At 37.3% G+C, this 21,561-nt stretch overlaps 1 non-coding gene across 1 annotated transcript; it reads right to left on the minus strand.

Annotated features, from left to right (window-relative positions):
• Positions 1–20,720: 20,720 nt before the first annotated feature.
• On the minus strand, positions 20,721–20,851 carry LOC138438458 (small nucleolar RNA SNORA72). Its single transcript, XR_011256386.1, has one exon. It is a non-coding gene; the product is annotated as a small nucleolar RNA SNORA72 (small nucleolar RNA).
• Between the last annotated feature and the right edge of the window lie 710 nt (positions 20,852–21,561).

Below are 21,561 nucleotides of genomic sequence, written 5' to 3' on the forward strand. Positions count from 1 at the left end.
AAGACACTTGCTCTTTGGCAAAAAAGCTATGACCAACATAAATAGCATATTAAAAAGCAGAGACATTACTTTGCTGACAAAGGTCCCACTAGTCAAAGCTATGATTTTTCCAGTAGTCATGTATGGGTGTGAGAGTTCTATTATAAAGAAAGCTGAGCGCTGAAGAATTGATGCTTTTGAAGTGTGGTGTTGGAGAAGACTCTTGAGAGTCCCTTGGACTGCAAGATCTAATCAGTCAGTCCTAAAGGAAATCAGTCCATAGACTGATGCTGAAGCTAAAACTGCAATACTTTGGCCACCTATGGGAAGAACTGACTCATTGGTAAAGACCCTGATGCTGGGAAAGATTGAAGGCGGGAGGAGAAGGGGCTAACAGAGGGTGAGATGATTGGATCGCATCACCGACTCAGTGGACATGAGTTTGAGTAAGCTATAGAAGTTGGTAATAGACATGGAAGCCTGGAGTGTTGCAGTCCATGGGGTCGCAAAGATTAAGACACAATTGAGCAACTGAACTGAACTGAGGATACTGAAATTGTCAGTAACATTACTCTAGAATTTGTGTATTTTGAGTGAAGTCCAATGGCACAATGGAGCATGTGCATAGAACAGGGATGTGCAATGTACCTTTAGCTTATCGGTGGTGGTGGTTTAGGTGCTAAGTCGTATCTGACTCTTGTGACACCTCATGGTTACAGTCAAGAGTCAGACATGACTTATTGACTAAACCAGTTATAAAGAACTTGCCTGACAATGCAGGAGATATAAGAGACATGAGTTTGATATCTGGGTGGGAAAGATTCCCTGGAGAAGGAAATGGCTACCGATTTTAGTATTCTTGCCTAGAGAATACCATGGGCAGAGGAGCTTGGCCAACTTTGAACCCAACTCCACAGAGTTTCAGAGTCAGACCTGACTAAAGCAACTTAGCATGTGCAATATACATGCCTATTAGTCTTTGTCATCCAGTCCCATTGCGGGAAATCTTTATTTGTTAAAAATACAGTTTGCTGCTTCTGCTGCTACTGCTAAGTTGATTCAGTCGTGTCTGACTCTGTGAGACCCCAGAGACGGCAGCCCATCAGGCTCTGCCATCCCTGGGATTCTTCAGGTAAGAACACTGGAGTGGGTTGCCATTTCCTTCTCCAATGCATCAAAGTGAAAAGTGAAAGTGAAGTCACTTAGTTGTGTCCAATTCCTAGCGACCCCATGGACTGCAGCCTACTAAGCTTCTCCATCCATGGGACTTGCCAGGCAAGAGTACTGAAGTGGGTTGCCATTGCCTTCTCCAAAAATAAAGCTTAAAAGTGGCTAAAGAAAGTAGTTTTAAAACTTATAGTAATTAAACTTATTAGTATACAAAATAGTAATTAAATTATTTCAAACACTAACTGGCAACAGAGAACCTGGAAATGGGAGAGGTCTCATGCCCTTTGAAAAGTGACACCCAAAGGAAAAAAAAAGATCTTGATGTGGAAAATGATTGTCTGCAGTAATATTTTGTGAGCAACACTCTCACACTAGTACCACCAGATTCACTAAGGAAAGATGTTGAGTGACACACATGTTGAAAATTCTCATTTCTAAAACATGTTTATATATTGAAGTAGAACTTACTGACACCAAGGGATACCTTATGAAATGAAGCGTTCCCGTGTTATAAAATTATTAAGACTCTTTGGAAGTGTTATCAGCTCAAGTGTATTAATGAGCGGGGATATAATCCAGACTTCGTGCAATGGAGATATACTGTTTTTGTGGAATGATTTTAGTGTAAGGAACTTGAGTTTTCAGGGGAAAAATTACTGAATTTTTTCTTCATTTAAAATATTTAATACTTGGATTTTCAGTATGAAAAATTGACATATGCATTGTCTACAAAATTCTGGGAAATCAAAATATGAAGAAAACATATTAATTCTTAAATATCATTTAAGTATAAGTGCAACAATTATACATCATCCTTTCTTGAAAAAAAATTAAAATAAAACTCATCAGTGATAAAATCCAGGAAACCAATAGATTAATTAAATTGTTATTACTTTTTAAAATCCAGGAATGGAGAAATTATCATAAAATCATTGTTAATGAACAAAGATGTCACATGATTATAGCAAAATGATTCAATAATTTAAATAATTATGGTTCGAAAAAATATAAAAATGTGTAATGTAACTCAGATGACCATTATATATATTATTGTGGGCAGGAATCCCCTAGAAGAAATGCAGTTGTCATCACGATCAACAAAAGATTCCAAAATTCAGTACTTGGATGCAATTTCAAAAACAACAGAATGATCTCTGTTTGTTTACAAGGCACCATTCAATATCACAGAAATCCAAGTCTATGCCCCAACCAGTAATGCTAAAGAAGCTGAAGTAGAATGGTTCTATGAAGACCTACAAGACCTTTTAGACTAACACCCAAAAAAGATTATAGGGGACTGGAATGCTGAAGAAGCTGAAGTAGAATGGTTCTATGAAGACCTACAAGACCTTTTAGAACTAACACCCAAAAAAGACTATCAGTTCAGTTCAGTTCAGTTGCTCAGTCATGTCCGACTCTCTGCAACCCCATGAATCGCAGCACGCCAGGCCTCCCTGTCGGTCACCAGTTCCCGGAGTTCACTCAACTCACGTCCATCGAGTCTGTGATGCCATCCAGCCATCTCATCCTCGGTCGTCCCCTTCTCCTCCTGCCCCCAATCCCTCCCAGCATCAGAGTCTTTTCCAATGAGGCAACTCTTTGCATGAGGTGGCCAAAGTACTGGAGCTTCAGCTTTAGCATCATTCCTTCCAAAGGAATCCCAGGGTTGATCTCCTTCAGAATGGGCTGGTTGGATCTCCTTGCAGTCCAAGGGACTCTCAAGAGTCTTCTCCAACACTACAGTTCAAACGCATCAATTCTTCGGCGCTCAGCTTTCTTCACAGTCCAACTCTCACATCCATACATGACCACAGGAAGAACCATAGCTTTGACTAGACGGACCTTAGTCGGCTAAGTAATGTCTCTGCTTTTGATAGGGGACTGGAATGCAAAACTAAAAAGTCAAGAAACACCTGACGTAACAGGCAAATTTGGCCTTGGAATACGGAATGAAGCAGGGCAATGGATAATAGAGTTTTGCCAAGAGAATGCACTCATCATAGCAAACACCCTCTGCCAGCAACACAAGGGAAGACTCTACACATGGACATCACCAGATGGTTGACATCAAAATCAGATTGATTATATTCTTTGCAGCCAACGATGGAGAAGCTCTATACAGTCAGCAAAACAAGACCAGGGGCTGACTGTGGCTCAGGTCATGAACTCCTTATTGCCAAATTCAGACTTAAATTGAAGAAAGTAGGGAAAACCATTAGACCATTCAGGTATGACCTAAATCAAATCCCTTATGACTATAGAGTGGAAGTGAGAAATAGATTTAAGGGACTAGATCTGATAGAGTGCCTGATGAACTCTGGATGGAGGTTCATGACATTGTATAGAAGACAGGGATCAACACCATCCCATGAAAAAGAAATGCAAAAAAAGCCAAATGGCTGTCTGGGGAGGCCTTATAAATAGCTGTGAAAAGAAGAGAAGCAAAAAGAAAAGATATAAGCATCTGAACATACAGTTCCAAAGAATAACAAAAGATAAGATAGCCTTCCTCCAGGATCAATGCAAAGAAATAGAGGGAAACAACAGAATGGGAAAGACTAGAGATCTCTTCAAGAAAATTACCGTACAAAGGGAACATTTCATGCAAAGATGGGCTTGATAAATGACAGAGATGATGTGGACCTAGCAGAAGCAGTGGATATTAAGAAGAGGTGGCAAGAATAAACAGCAGAACTGTACAAATAAAAGATCTTCATGCCCAAGATAATCATGATGGTGTGATCACTCACCTAGAGCCAGATATCTTGGAATGTGAAGTCTAGTGGGCCTTAGAAAGCATCACTATGAACAAAGCTAGTGGAGATGATGGAATTCCAGTTGAGCTATTTCAAATCCTGAAAGATGATGCTATGAAAGTGCTGCACTCAATATGCCAGCAAATTTGGAAAACTCAGCAGTGGCCAGAGGACTTGAAAAGATTAGTTTTCATTTCAATCACAAAGAAAGGCAATGCCAAAGCATGCTCAAACCACCACACAATTGCACTCATCTCACACTCTAGTAAAGTAAGGCTCAAAATTCTCCAAGCCAGGCTTCAGCAATACATGAACAGTGAACTTCCAAATGTTCAAGGTGGTTTTAGAAAAAGCAGAAGAACCAGAAATCAAATTGCCAACATCTGCTGGATCTTCAAAAAAAGAAAGAGAGTTGCAGAAAAACATCTATTTTTGCCTTATTGACTATGCCAACGCCTTTGACAGTGTGGATCACAATAAACTGTGGAAAATTCTGAAAGAGATGGGAATACCAAACCACCTGACCTGCCTCTTGTGAAACCTATATGCAGGTCAGGAAGCAACAGTTAGAACTGGACATGGAACAACAGACTGGTTCCAAATAGGAAAAGGAGTATGTCAAGGCTGTATATTGTCACCTTGCTTATTTAACTTATATGTAGAGTACATCATGAGAAACGCTGGGCTGGAAGAAGCACAAACTGGAATCAAGATCGCCAGGAGAAATATCAATCACCTCAGATATGCAGATGACACCACCCTTATGGCAGAAAGTGAAGAGGAACTAAAAAGCCTTTTAATGAAAGTGAAAAGGAGAGTGAAAATGTTGGCTTAAATCTCAACATTCAGAAAACTAAGATCATGGCATCTGGTCCCATCACTTCATGGGAAATAGACGGGGAAACAATGTCAGACTTTATTTTTCCAGGGTCCAAAATCACTGCAGATGGTGATTGCAGCCATGAAATGAAGACGCTTACCCCTTGGAAGGAAAATTATGACCAAACTAGATAGCATATTCAAAAGCAGAGACAGAAGGATACAGGATGCTTGGGACTGGTGCATGGGGATGATCCAGAGAGATGATATGGGATGGGAGGTGGGAGGGGGGTTCAGGATTGAGAACTCATGTACACCCATGGCTGATTCATGTCAATGTATGGCAAAACCAATACAGTATTGTAAAGTAAAATAAAGTAAAAATAAAAATTGAAAGAAATGAAATTAAAAAAACAAAGCAGAGACATTACTTTGTCAACAAAGTTCCATCTAGTCAAGGCTGTTTTCCCAATGTTCATGTACGGATGTGAGATTTGGACTGTGGAGAAAGCTGAGCGCTGAAGAATTGATGTTTTTGAACTGTGTTGTAGAGAACACTCTTGAGAGTCCCTTGGACTGCAAGGAGACCCAACCAGTCCAGTCTAAAGAAGATTATTCCTGGTGTTCTTTGGAAAGACTGATGATAAAGCTGAAAGTCCAGTACTTGGCCACCTCATGTGAAGAGCTGACTCATTGGAAAAGACTCTAATGCTTGGAGGTATTGGGGGCAGGAGGAGAAGGGGATGACAGAGGATAAGATGGCTGGAATGCATCATCGACTCAATGGACATGAGTTTGAGTGAACTCTGGGAGTTGGTGATGAACAGGGAGGCCGGGTTGCTGCAATTCATGGGGTCGCCAAGAGTCAGACACAACTGAGCAACTGAATTGAACTGAACTGAACTGAAAGAACTGTATAAATTCTAAAAACTTTGTTCATTTGAGAAAAGCAGTCCATTTTGCTTAATAATATGGACATTTTTAAAATGATACCAAAATTTTAATCATTTTCATTATGTTTTTTTTTCTTAATTTTAATTGGTAATTTCAGGTAGCATTGTTCTCATGGTTAATAAATAGTAATCTCAGTTTTACTAATTATTTCATTTCTGCCTTTTTAAAAACCACGGTGCCTTTTCTTACAATTTTTTTAAATTTTATTTATTAACATAGCATGAGGCATTGCATGATATCAGAAAGGGTGTTCAACAATATGCTTACATACACAGTAGTGTACTGGAGCTGGATAATACAAACTGAAATAAACTTATTGCTAGATTTTGAGAAATTGTGTAAGCTGGTTTTTAAACTATTGAATTTTTAAAATTTGCCATGCTAGGAGTATTGCCATCACAGAAATGGAAAAACACTACAAAATAAATCATTTTTATTTTTTCCTTCCAGAAAACCAATTTGCTGAGACACCATTAAACAGGATGATACTTCTTTGAACATGTTTCTTCTGACTGCCTGTTTAGTCAACAAACATATATCATGATGATCAAGCAAGAAAGGTATTTTTAAAAAAGCAAATAAAAACTACATTTCTAAAATTTGTGAAAAATTTTTCCTCATAGGTCCCACCCACTGCAATTGACTATCTTTAAGACTGCACAAAGCAAGATTCTTCCCTCACTCAAATGATAGCAATTTCATAATTTGGAAGAATGTCATCCACTTGCTTAAACAATTTTTCAAAAGTTTTATTTATTTCTTTTAATTGGAAGATAATTGCTTTACAATATTGTGATGCCTTTGATCCCCATACTGTCTGGAAAAAAAGAAAACAATTTCAAAAATTTAGAAAATCCAAGTAAAATGTGAATTTCAATAAGTTCTTCATCTCTAGGTTATACTTGAAAAAAAGAAAAGAAAAAAACCTTTAATGTATTAGAGGAAATACATATGTTGGTTGTGGGGAGGAATTTACCTTAACTCTTGGGATGCCTGATTTATTTAAAGATGTGTATATGTGTGTATGTGTATGTGTATGCTTTAGAGTCCATGCCCAGATTTTTTTGGAATCTCAAGGACTGTAGCCCCTCAGGCTTCTCTGTCCATGGGATTTTTCAAGCAAGAATACTGGAGTGGGTTTCCATTTCCTTCTGCAGAGTTATCTTCTCCACCCAGGGATCAAATGCACATCTCCTACATCTCCTACATTGCAGGCAGATTCTTTACTGCTGAGCCATCAGGGAAGCATAAAAAAAAATAAGAAGAAGTAGGAACACTAGTGCATATGTTATGCATTCTTCTGCCTTATCTAGACTAGTTCTTTCATGTTTTAACTTATCTTCATTAATTGCAGCAAAATTCTCTAGCATTGTTTCTCCTTATCTGTTTCCCTATTTTTCAATTCTAATTCCTCCCTGACATTTTAAAATAAATATATTGGTTCTAGCATTCATGAAGTATGAACTTATAAGTTTTGTGCATTGAGCTGTCTAAAGTCATTTGCTCTTCTTTTGTTATCTGCTGCTGCTGCTGCTAAGTCGCTTCAGTCGTGTCTGACTCTGTGCGACCCCATAGATGGCAGCCTGCCAGGCTCCTCTGTCCCTGGAATTCTCCAGGCAAGAACACTGGAGTGGGTTGCCATTTCCTTCTCCAATGCATGGAAGTGAAAAATGAAAGTGAGGTTACTCAGTCGTATTGGACTCTTCGTGACCCCATGGACTGCAGCCTACCAGGCTCCTCCATCCATGGGATTTTCCAGGCAAGTGTACTGGAGTGGGGTGCCATTGCTTTCTCCATCTTTTGTTATCAGTTCCTTGTAAATTGTTTTATTCAGCAAAAAGAGCTACTTGTTTTGTTCTAGTCAATACATATTTTCTCTGAATGGCTTTCAAAGTAAATTAAATCCCATACTGATTTAATAAAGTATTCAATATTTGTGACAAAGGAAACAAAATTTAGGATTAACTGACTCATTGATTTATACCCTACTAAACTCACAAAATATACTGGATGGCTTATGAGAAGAGTTTTGCATGTTACTCCATTCTGGATTTTTAGCTGACAAACTTAAACTTGCAAATATCATCGATAAGTGTTTGCAGGGAAAATATTAACATATCATGCTAATCCTACACAAACATCAGGTCAGAGCAGCATCAAACCATATTTACTTTATCATCACAGTTTATGACCTGTCCTATCCCCTCCCAAACACCCAATCTCTTTCCTGAAGAAAATGCCATACAGCTAAGATTGAGCTATTCTCTCTAGTCAATGGGAAGATACTATAGAAAGGAGTTTCTTCTGAGCAATGACTTGTTACACCTCTAGGCATTGCTAACACTGAAAAATATACTCATTAGTAGATTTCACTTTCCACCAGAAATATCCATCATGAGTAAACAGTGTGTCCTCCCTTAATCTTCTGGCTTCCTTGTTCTTGGTCTTTGGAATTTCTTGGCTCTACTTCGTCATTACTATTGTGGTGAAGACCCAGGTAGAATGGCAAGGCTGCTGTTTGAACAGGAGTGTTTAAAGACATCCTTGAAAACATGTACAGGTAGGTGTCTATATCTCACTGCATCATACTGTGTTACTTGGGAAGGTAAGCAGTACCTCTTGTGTACTTGGCTTTCAGGGTCATTCGCAAACAGAGACCCTTTGCCTTCTATCTGAAGTTCCTCTTACTGTAAAGATCAAATACCACCCATAATAACAGGTTGGACATGTACTACTCTGCCCACCCTCTTTCCCATCCCTCCATATTCCTTTCTGTCTTCAATAATCTCAAATCATCTATTCATGCAGACAAGCCTATAGGATATGAATGCCTGATGTTGCCTGCATGGCCCCTCACTAAATATCCTAATCAGACATGTACTATCTATAGTCTTAATTTAGACCACTATTTGACATCTATTTGGCACTTTAGTAGGTCATAATGACTAAGGTACTTATTCACCACTCTGTTGTAATCTTTTCCTTTTCTATTCTGGATTTACATCAGACTTACCACCTCTCTTGTTATCAGATTCTCTTGTAGGGGGAGTATCACTGTTTTCTTAACCATCAGTTTGCCCTGGGCTTCACTAGTAGGCCATATCTTCGTGCCCGAACCTACAACGTCACTTCCCACCCACCCACCTACCCCACTAACCCTTAATTGACATCTAACCTATTGCACTGCTGGACAGTTTTGAGGACTTTATTTTCTGTTGTTGATATTGCTGCTGTTTAGTTGATAAGTCTTGTCCAACTCTTTTTGTGACCGCATGGACTTGAGCCTGGCAGACTACTCTGTCCATGAATTTCCCAGGCAAGAATACTGGAGTGAGTGCCATTTCCTTTTCCAGGGATCTTCCTGACCCAGGGATTGAACCCACAACACTTGCACCAAAAAGCAGGTTCTTTACCACTGAGCCACCAGAGAAACCCAGCTTTCTTTTCTACCTATCTGCAAGTTTTTAGAGCTATAACATTCTCAGACTGGGGCATAAGATCACAGGGAAAACTGCTCAGAAGACAGGAGACAAATCTTAAAGAGAAATAAGACCACTGAATTTGGAACTGGAATTTTCAAGGGGATTTTTCAAAAGCTTGGAGGATGGACTTAGAACAAAAATAGCTTAAGAGTGTGTTTCCGGCCCACAGATTGCTCTCTGGACCTCAGCAGGAAACAGTTGTACTATATTCTGAAGCTTTTAGAAATAAACATTTTAACAACATGGAAATATCAAATCCAGTTCTAATACTGACAGAAAGCAAGAATGCAAATCAAAGCTATGTTAAGGCCTATTTTTCTGCACTCACAGGAGAAACAACTATGAATAGGAAATATTTTCTGAATCTGATTCTCTGTTTACTTGGAAAGTAAAATACTAGTCTCTGGCAAAGGATATTCCACATTAGACTCAAAAGTTTTATAAATGGGAATCAACCATACATGAGAAATTGATTTTTTTTCATGCAGTTGATGGGTGAGACATACTTTATGAAAGTAAATGAAATTCTGTCTCAAGATAATGAGACTGCAGTTGCCAGGAGAAGTCGTGAAATGTTCCCTATAGATCTTTTTTCCCACTTGAAACTACATTATGTAATTATTTTTGGAACACTTTCAAAGTGGTGTTGATTTCAATGTCATAAAATGAATAAAGGTAAGGGCAACCATTCCCAATTAAGATTGGAAAAGCAATAAGAGTACAAAGAATATGAGGACCCCTGCCACCTCTATTTTGAGAGGCAAATACTGAAACTTTTTTTTTCCTTCAAATGCCAGTAATTATCTACAGCTCCCACATGTAGTTGCCTTTTAAAATCTTAAAATAGAAATCTATTCTAAGAATTTTATTTAATACATGTGCAATGGACAAAGATAAAGCAGGCTATCCTTCACATGGCTGCCCACATCCCTTTTTTTTCAGAAGTAAGCCCCAAGATATTCTTGTAGTCTAAATGTCTTTTCTCTGAATGCATATATCTAATACATATTATAAGAGTGATTTGCTTTTGAAGACTGAAGCATGGATGCTATTGAATGCTCCGGTTTTCTTGGGTTTTGCCTGGAAAATCCCATGGACAGAGGAGCCTGGTGGGCTGCAGTCCATGGGGTCGCTAAGTCGGACATGACTGAGCAACTTCACTTTCACTTTTCACTTTCATGCATTGGAGAAGGAAATGGCAACACACTCCAGTGTTCTTGCCTGGAGAATCCCAGGGATGGAGGAGCCTGGTGCGCTGCCATCTATGGGGTCACACAGAGTCAGACACGACTGAAGTGACTTAGCAGCAATAGCAGCTGTGTGTGTGTATGTTACACTTAATGTTTTTCAGAGTAGTTTTAGATTCTCGGCAAAACTGAGGGAAAGGTATGCAGATTTCTCATATATTCTCCTTTAGCTGCTTTTCAGGTTTTAATTTTTTTTTCTTTTTCATTTTTGATCTGCTTGGTTTGGAATTTTCTATATGTGTAACATAAGGTACTTCTTCTTCTTCTTCTTTTTTTTTTTTTTTTTACTTTTCTCTCCTTCTCTCTTCCTTATTACTGCAGTATGCACCTTCACATTTACTTTTCTGACCACATCTCATGTCTTTTACTAGCTCCTATTCTGTGTTTCACTTCTTAGATATGAAAATGTTCAAAAGTTTAGTCTTTAATTCTCTACTGCCTTATTTCATGGTCATTATCTTCTCTCAATACATCACAAATTCTCTGTGTGTTTGGATCCTGAAACTTCTTAAATAACTCAACTTATTTGAATTTCTCTTTGATTTCATTACTTCCTTCGGGTTTATTGCTAGTCAAAATATTTCTTTCTAAAAGAGCTTTCCTGACTCCTCCTGATGCAAAGGAGTGATTTTAAGAACCACTTTATAGCATAGTCACAATATATTACAAACATTTATGGCAAATCCTTGAATATGAAAAAGGCGCGTAAATGGGAAGTGGTTTGTCAACTCAGATCTGCTAACTGACCACTCACATGTGTACAAAAAGGGGAAAACTCACCTTTAGGTGCTCAAGTTCAGAAAGAGTATATGTTTAGATAATCTAATTTTGGTACAATGTGAGTAAGTTGCCCCTATATTGTGATTCAAGCTTCGAAAATAGATAAAAAACAGAAATGCAAAGACCTCAAAATTTAATTGCAGTAGCTAAATACAACTTAAAGAAATGAAAATTTTTTCTTCATTAACTAATCAGGCCTTCTTTTTTGTTACAGAATAATGCAGTTGGGAAGTCGCATTCTAATCTTAATTCTAATTAGTTAGTATATAATTTCTACATTAAAATACATATGAATGCCTCTGTACGTTAAGATCTCGTCCAATACCCAGGTCTTTGATTTACTTGTTTATATTTTCCTACCTGAATAGCATATTTTTTTCCTATATTTACTGATGCCTTAAATGAGATTACTGTCAAATATTATCCTGGGATGTATCTTACCTTTAAAAGAGTTTTGAATATGGATGGTGTGCTCCTTCTAACAGCCATTTTCTAGGTTAAAATTTGGAGGAACATATTATTGTCTTATTTTGAAATGCAGCCAGAAGAGATTGCAGGAAGGGAGGAAATGGATTTTGTCTTATACGCTGGATGTTCTTGATCATTTGGTATAATATCCCAGAAGAAACAATGGAAAATCAGAAAATATGATTGGAAAAGAAAATAATAAAGAAAATGAAGACCTGAATGAATTGCTTCTTTTTCTGTTAAACATGAAACCTTAAGGAATTGCAATTATGGAAAATTACTAGAAACTTTTCTAATGACCTATATTATAGTTCCACTTCTTCCTCTTTATAAACATGTTAACATTATGTATTTGAAAACTGGGAATTGTTTTCTTATGATTTTTACGTATGCCTGGTTGTTCTGAGCCTTCATTGCTTCTCACAGGCTTTCTCTAGTTTTGGTGCATGAGCTTCTCACTGCAGCAGCTTCTCTTGTTGTGCAGCATGGGCTTTAGGGAGCTCAGGCTTCAGAAGTTGCAGCTTGTAGACCATTGTGCCATGGCATATGGAATCCTCCTGGACCAAGGATCAAACCGGTGTCCCCTGCATGGATTCTTAACCACTGGACCACCAGGCTTGAAGTCCTGTTATGATTTTAACGCTCACATGAGAAGTGAAACAGAAGACCTGTAACTTAGGGATGAGTTTATTTGAAATGAATTTTTTGTCGGGGTAGGGTGAGGGGGAGTGAGAGAAATACTCTAAATATTTTATTTTTAATCCAGAATTTCAATAAATAGAACTTATGTCAGCAGGGGGAAATCCTATAATTTTGCCTAGTTTGTATATTGCACTCTTTTCTCCTTTTTTTTTTTTAAGTATGTATTTGGCTGTGCTGGGTCGTAGTTGTGGCATACATGATCTTTAGTTGTGGCATTTGAACTCTTAGTTTCAGCAAGCAAATTCTTATTTGCGGCATGTGGGATCTAGTTTCTAGACCAGGGATCAAACCCAGGCCTCTACATTGGGAGCACGGACCCTTAGTCACTGAACTACCAGGGAAGTCCCTCTGCATTGTATTCTTAAGCTTCATTTCAGGGGGAACAATAATGAAAGTATAGAGAAGGGGACTTGATTTTATATTGTTCTTTCCTGAGCCCATAAGTGTTGATAGGATTTCGGAGAGTGAACAAACCCTAGCCGAGCTCAGAAACACTGCCAAGACTGTCTTACAGTGTTGCCTGTGAGAGCAGTTTGTTTAGGTCTTATTTCAGTATCATTGGTCATTCAGGCATTCACATAACTGAATGTCTTATTTTGAGCATCTCTTTGGTCCAGGAACTATTTAGTAGTAGTTTCTAAATTTAAGCATCTCTGTGATATCATTGGATTTCCCTGGTGGCTAAGTCAGTAAATAATCCACCTGAAATGCATGAGATCACCTGCAATGCAGGAGACCGGGATTTGATCCCTGGGTCAGGAAGATCCCTTGGACAAAGAAATGGCAACCCTTTAGCCTTGGCTGGGAAATCCTATGGACGGAGGAGCCAGCCAGGCTACAGTTCATAAACTTATGTTCACACCACAAAACACATATATTGTCATAACTGGCACTCATTCAGAGGTATGCCATTGATGGTAAACATACATTATTGTAGCTGATAATGTTCTCACTTCTTCGCATTGACCTAAACAAAGGCATAACACACGGTATAACTTCTGTATGTCCACAAGAGGTATGACCTTTTGATCATTTTGTGCAATTCATTCTTTAATCCACTTGACCTCCCACCATAGTAAAAAAAAAAAAAAAAGTCTGCTTGAAACCATTTATTTAATGTCCTATACCAGTTGGTATTAACACCTTGTCCTTGGATCAGCAACATCAGTATTACCTCTTGATTTATTACAAGGCAAATTCCCAGGACCCAATTCAGATCTGCTGATTAGGGGTAGGATCCAGCTATCTGTGTTTAAACAAGAGGTTCAAATTATTATAATACATGAAAAAGCTTGAGAATCACTACTCTGATATTGTTACATGAAGTTGAACAACCCGCTAGCAATGCATAAACACTAGATGACATAATACTATTGTACATATGTTGTCAATTGACAATTTCCAACTATTAATAAATCTAAAAACTTAGATCTGCAGAGACGAGAAAGCCCAGTATTTGAGTAAATTCAAGTAATTGCCAAATAATAAAAAGCTGAAATAAGTTCATACTAGACTTCATTTTTAGCCAGGATGCCATTCAATACTATGAAAAAAAAAAAAAAAACTAAGTGTTGGGAATATACTTAACATAAGCTTCAAAAGCAAAATAAAATCAGACATGACATGCATTTAAAAGACAGTGGTGGGGAATTTGAAATTGAGTTCCTACATTCAGAATCTGCTTCAGTTTCTTAAGAATTGGGTGCCCTTTTGACAAGCTAAAGGATTTGTGTTGAAGTGGCACCAAATAACCTCTGGGAGTTTTTAACAGAGATCCTGGAACAGAATAAGTATTCAGTGTGTACTTCCAATGCCTATGTATTCCAAATAAGTACCCGATATGTACTCTGAAAACTAGATGCTGGAAGTTTTCTTCCCTTTGCGTGCATGAACCTAGATTAATGTTTGAGACCTCATTACCCCAACTCTCTACTTCTCTCTGCATGGAATCCACAGTCGTTTTATCAAAGCAGCAAAACAATCCTCTCTTGAATATTTACACATATTCTCAAGAGATTTATGCAAATGCACAAGATGCCCTTGAGGTTTTTGCATTTGGATCTGTAACTGAGATAAAATAAAACAAGCACATTTTGCTTGGCAGTACTCTTGTGGCAAAACATCTAAAGGAACTCAAGAGTCGTCGTTGTTATTTTCCTGGACACTGGCACTGCATTTCTTTTCCTAAAGAGCCTTAAAAATTACCTGCTGCAGATAAAAAAGTATGTGAATAAATTCTCATTCACTTGTACAACTGTATTATTGAGCTTTCTAGAAGAATAAGGTGAAGGAGATCTGAAGTTCAGAAAGGACACAGTCTTAGCATTCCACTATGTGTCTACATTGAAAGTGTTTGTGACCCCACCAGGCTCCTCTGTCCATGGAATTCTCCAAGCAAGAATACTAGAATGGGTAGCCATTCCCTTTTCCAGGGGATCTTCCCAATCCAGGGATCAAACTTGGATCTCTCACATTGCAGGCAGATTTCTTTACTGTCTGAGACACCCAGGAAACCTAAATAGCTTTAAAATATACTCAATTATTTTGAGACTTACTGGGTAAATGGTTTTTGTTATCTCTTCAAAAACAGCAACAAGGTCTTTGTTTTTCTGCTAATTTTACAAGTAATAGCCTGAACAGGGTTGTTGTTTTTTTTTTTTTTTTTTTTTTTTTTTTTTTTTTTTTTTTTTTTTAGCTATATGTAAGTTTGCATGTCTTGGAAGTGACACTGAGATCTTGTCACAGCAAATCTATCCAGCTAAGAAAAAGAGATAAAAGAATTCTTACAGAGATATGAAACACCGAATGTCACAGCAGTGATATACACCAGAGAGAATGAACCTCTGAAATGTTTTGTCCAGTAAGAGTTTTAAAGAGCATCAATAAAATGCTAATGAAAAGCCATCAGTTACACTGTGTTTCATATAAAAGGTTTGGCACATGTAACGTGCTTTTTATGAGACTACTCCTTAAAAACTAATCAAAGGTAATATATTTCCTTTCAGGTTCAAAGTGTGGGGAGAAGGAGATCATTGTAACTGAAGGTCACTTGGCAGCTAGACTGCATATCTCCCTAGGAAGCTGCCTTGTTCTGTTGCATTCCCATTCTCGCATTGTCTTCAGACTCTCCACCTCAGGGCTGTAGCCATACAACTCCATCATTTTCAATAGTGCTAACTGTGCCCACATTATTGGGCAGGCATCTAACCATTCTTTGCAGAGGAAAGAAACAGGAAAAAACAAAAGTTAATTGGCCACAAAGACTGCCTTCAAAGATCTTACACTTTGAGAGGCAAGATAAGATAGGTATGTCAGTCTTTGGGAATAGAAAAATTAAAAGAGATGATATCTTTGTGGGATGAGACTAGAAAAATCCGGTTATATCTAGGCAAAATTTTTAAACATAAATATAATTTATATTTCAAGATAGTGATTTTGATAGGTCAGCGGGTTTAATGAATCCCTCCCTACCTTTGATCTCATGGAGATCCTCCAGGCATTTCTTCTTTAGCATTGCTTACTTTCTTCTCATTTTCCTTTTCTAATAAACAAATCCATCTACCTGTTAATTGGAATTCCAGTCTATCCTGAGCTTATTTGGGTAACTAGTTGAATGATCTGCTTTGCCTTAATTTATTCTTTAATTCAATTAATATTAATTACATGCAATGGGAAGAATTTCACTGTAATAGAGACTAAGACAAGAGACAAAAGAAATAGAGTCCCTTTTCTCATGGAGATTGTATCCTCTGACATCCAATGATGTTGAAGATCATCTTTCGTTTTCATGTCTGTTCATATTATTACCTCTAAAATTCTTAAATTTCCCCATACTTAACACAACCTATGTGAAATTTTGTTGGTTTCCTACATGCAGTCCAGATAGGTAACGTGTTGAACTACAGCTTGCATGGGAAAAGGATTTATAAATACAGAAATGCAGCCATGATAGAACAGAATACTGAGTAGGCAGGAAAGCACAGAGTGGATGCCACCCACTCAGAGATGAATTATCTGGAGTACTTGAACTTGAATAGTAAAAAAAATTGTTTAGGACCAAGATCACTGATTACTATAACACAATACCAGGTTAAGTGATTAAGGAAAAGCCTTAAGTTCTTCAGGCTGTTAGAAAAGAACAAATGGATGAGATTTCAAATAAAGCAAGAAATATTTCATGAGACCATTTGCAAAAAGACTTGGACTGTCAAGGGCAAAGAATACGTGTTTTTCAAGTGAATCACGCTAAGGGGATTCTCAGCATAGTGATAATAGTAGGCCAAGATGCTCTTGAAAGCCAAGTGACTCTGCAGTCAAGGCTTCTCTAATAGTTCTAGAATCATAAATAAATCATTGACCTTTATGTCCTATCCAGTTAGCTGAAATTTCATCAAATAACTGAGCTGTGGTGTCACTTTTGTACGTGAAGCCAGATGTCAATGTATGACAATTTGAAAGAGTAGGAGAGATTTCTAAAGAGAATTAGGGAGTAGAGATCTGCAGGTATCAGGCAGGAAACAGTGTGTTCTTTGTATATATACATATATATGCATATATACAAAATTCTTTTATAATATATATAAAATTATTTTAAGTCTCTATTGAATTTGCTACAATGTTGCTTCTGTTTTATGTTTTGGTTTTTTGGCCAGGAGGCATGCAGGATCTTGGTGCTCAACCAAGGATCAAACCTGTGCCCTCTACATTGGAAGGTGGAGTTTTAACCACTGCATAGACAGGGAAGCCCTGAAACGATGCGTTCTTAAAATAAAATGACTTGAGTTTGGAGAGAGAGAACTTTAACATCATGAATGTTTCAGAACTCATTCTATCTTCATATGTGTTCAGATTAATAAATTTCCATCTCTCAAATGTTGCTTTCTTTTACTATGACTTTAATAACTAAATTAAACTCGTCTTTCATTTATATGGCATCATTTTGCACTTCATTTTTCTACATAAATGTCTACGTCTTTCTCTCAAATATCCCATTGCATATGTGGGACAACTTGATCCATAATCCTCTCAGCATTTAGAACAAAGCAAAGCTCCAAATAAGAAATAAATTCATATTTAATGTTTCATAGATCTGTGATGAGCGACATAGCTAACTCTCAGAAAGTCTCTATTGTGCCGGGACCCACAGATGAGTGGAACCCACAGCAGGAGCAGAACTGGAGCCAGTGGCCCACAGAGCTGAGAGGCCAGCAACGCTGGGCTATGGCAGCTGCCACAAGATTACAAACTGTGATGCTGGCCTGGAGTCAATTAGAAAAAGATGTTAGTCAAGGAGAAATGTGTTTTCTCTGTTATTTCTTGAACACCTGCACCTCCTAATTTAACATGATTTATCCAACTGAGTGGGCCACTTAGCAGGCCACAAAACCATGGCCAGCATCCAATATCCATGACCCCATTAAACCCTAATCAAGTGGGAGGAAATGGGAAGAAAGGGGTATGGTGTCATCTTTTTCTTTTATTCTTTCTAGACTCTTAGAGGCCAAAGAAAGTACATATTTGGAAACAACACAGATACAGATCAAATTATGTGTGTACAAATTAAACACACAATTTTGTGTTTAATTGACCAAATTAACACATGACAACCTATCTAATTTTATGTCAAATTTCTGGCAACCTCAAAGCTCTGGAAGAGGACTATCTGAAAGAGTAAAAGAGACAAACCTGACATTTTTGCAGTTTATGTAGCTTATGGAAGACTCACATACACTGTCTTCCTTGAGAGTCACAATAATGATATAAAGCTTTTAGATTATCAACATACACATTTTCCTCAAAAGGAGGCTAAGGCAAATATAGTGATAGGAATAATAATAATAACTCTCATTTAGCAAATTCTACAGAAACTCTATCAAACCTCACAAATGATGAGGTTATAGTTAAAATCATAGAAGTTCACTCTGTGCACGTAAGCCTTCTCAGTCATGTCTAACTCTACTGTCCCAAGGACTATAGCTTGCCAGGCTTCTCTGTCTGTGGGATTTCCCAAGCAAGAATACTGAAGTGGGTTGCCTTTTCCTCCTCCAGGAAATCTTCCTTACCCAGGGATTGAACCCACATCCCCTACACCTCCTGCACTGGCAGACAGGTTCTTTACTACCACACTGCCTTAGAAGCCCTACCTTTCACTCTGGGCTCAGGTTATCTTCTAAGGATTTAATCTCTTATAGTGCTCAAGATTATAACGCTCAAATGTATGCTTCTGAGAAAACTAATTCTGTGGTCATATAGAACAGAAGAGGATAGCAAAGACATTGTTGAGTTTTTTATTTACTATTGGATTCATAAACATTTTACTTCTCAAACCTTAAAATCTTAAAGTAATTAAAAGACAAGATAAGAGGGTTGGTACAAGCAAGACACTACTAACAATAAAAAGTCACAGTTAAGAATGAAGAAGGTGAAATTAAGAAATCACACACTTTTGCACACATACACACATAAATATAAATACTACAAAGAGAAAATCATGTGTCTTTTTAGTTGTAAACAAGCTGCTTCACATAGCATAATAATATATACACCTTGTCTTACCTCACATTGAAATAACTCACTCAAAATGATGACGCCAAGTCACTGATAAACATACAAACTGAGTCTGGAGTATTCCAGCTAAACAATCAAGTAATCGTGTTATAGAATTGAGATTTTCACTAAGAGTTCAGTTCAGTTCAGCTCAGAAGCTCAGTTATGTCCAACTCTTTGCAACCCCATGAACCGCAGCATGCCAGGCCTCCCTGTCCATCTGCAACAACAACAACAACAACAACAACAGAATAAGTATGTTTTTGATGGGCCTAGCTCTAGGTCTTTGGTAAAAGCACTAACATTACATGTAAATGACATGCAATTCATTTCAAACTAAGATTTTAAGAGCCAGTAAAATTAATTACAAAAATAAGAGTATATTAAAACAATTAACAATTAACAAGCAAGTTTATTAATGTCTCTTAATAATAGTAAAGATTAAGAACATAACAAAGATGCCAAAATTGATGATGGAGTGGAAGGAACAGTTTATGAACTTTCCATTGACAACTACACAGTTTGACAGCTCGTTAGGCAGTCCAGCTGGAAGAGGAAACCACTCCCATACCAGTTTGTAACCATCCAGTGAATCTCTCTGTTGTGGTCTGTTTCAAGAATAAAGGCACCCATTGATTGACTTTTCATATCCCTCCTGAATTGGTGAGTCCAAAGCATGTGTTGTTCATTTATTCAGATACACATTTCGAGTGACTCATGTATCCTGGGGAATATGACAGTTCGGTGGGATAAAAAGATAAATAAGATTTTAACCTAGCTTTCTAGGTATGTCTTCTCCATACAATGAAAATATATTCTTTTCAATCTACTGAAACCACCCGCATTATTAACAGGCTTGAAATATTTGCAAAGGGGTGGCATTATTTTATGTTATTAACTTCCTTAAGTAAAATAAAAATATTAATAATAACAAAAGCAAAGCATCTGTATACAGAATCTTCAGTGTTCTTTTTTTAATATAGTTACATAATTTAGTTATAAAACAGGATGTGAAAGGGCAGGGGCAACAGGGTTTTCTGGGTAGCCAGAAGGGGAAGGGTGAGAAGAGCAAGAAATGGAAATGCTGGCCTATGAGGGGTACAGTTAGCAAACAAAGAGGAGCAGAGGGCACCAAAGATGCACTTCATTGGCTTCATTTTTTTTTTTAAGGCTCTGGAATAATGTGCAACTGAGATTTAATTGCTTTTCACTTGAAATGCCAAGAAACTCTGAAAATGGAGGCACTGCCTTTCCATGTATATACCAACTTAAAAACTTCATGGAATATTAAAAAGAACTCAAGAGATAAACCTGAAATTCAACCTTAGTTGCTGTACTTTCTAAACTGGTAACCTTGGGCAAAATACATAATGTTTTTTCAAGTTTCAAAAATTAGTTACACCATGTTAATAACATTCTACTATTCATGGAGACTTATGACACATCAGACACTGTTCTGAGCATTGTAACTATATCAGTTTATTCTTTCTTGCAGTATCCCTTAAAAGTATTACTATTATTAATACTATTTTACAGAAAAAAAGAAACTAAGTCACAATGTTCTTAAAGAAATCACCTAAGGCCACAAAACTAGGGATTATCACAGACAAAATGAAATGTCAAGACCTTTGGCTTCATTTTGCTCTAGATAAAAAATGATAACTTGCAATTAATTTAATGACAACTGATAATCATCAAATTAACAATAGTTCTTTTCAAAATTATTATATTGGCCGAGCTGTTATTTCTCAAGATTGATCAGATAACTCAAGTCACAGATATTTTCCACATAAGATGCATCATATAAATCAGACTTGGTTTATCATCAGCATTTATAAAACTAGATTTAGATGAGAACTAGGTCTATGGACATGTGTATGGTCTTCATTTAGCAAATGTTTAGCCTTCCCTAATTATTAAAATATCAGGACAGTGAGAATATCCACAGGCTGGCTCCTTTAAAACTCTTGTTCTAACCACTTCAGTGGTTGACAATGCTACTCCAACAATAATGAGATACCATTGTTCACATATTGGAATGACTAAAACCCAAAATACTAACAAAACCAAGTGCTGACAAAGATGTTGAGCAACAGGAACTCTCATTGATTACTAGGACAGAGGTAAAATGATACAGCCACTATGGAAGATGGCTGGCTACCTTCTTACAATGTGAAACACAGGCTTACTATAGAATCCAGTAATCATATTCCAAGTGAATGACAAACTTATCTTCACATAAATCTCTCTAAATGAATACTTGTATTAGCGTTAATCATAATTGCCAAAGATTGGAACCATTAAAATATCCTTCAGTAAGTGTATGAAGAAACAAATTGTAGTTCCTTCATTTAATGAAATTATTACATGATAAAAAGAAAATTAGCTATGAAACCACTAATAAACATGGAAGAAGTTGTATGCTTATTGTTGAATTATTCAGTCACTCAGCCACATCTAACTCTTTGTGACCCCATGGACTGCAGCACACCAGGCTTCCCTGTCCTTCACTATCTCCTGAAGTTTTCTCAAACGTATATGTCCATTGAGTCAGTGATGCCATCCAACCATTTTATTGAGAAGATTATCCATCTGCTCCACCATAATGTTGAGTAGAAGTTAATCTGAAAAAGGCTACATATTATATGATTCTAACTT

Source organism: Ovis canadensis, chromosome 3 (genome assembly GCF_042477335.2).
Source record: "Ovis canadensis isolate MfBH-ARS-UI-01 breed Bighorn chromosome 3, ARS-UI_OviCan_v2, whole genome shotgun sequence".
Classification (NCBI taxonomy): Eukaryota; Metazoa; Chordata; class Mammalia; order Artiodactyla; family Bovidae; genus Ovis; species Ovis canadensis.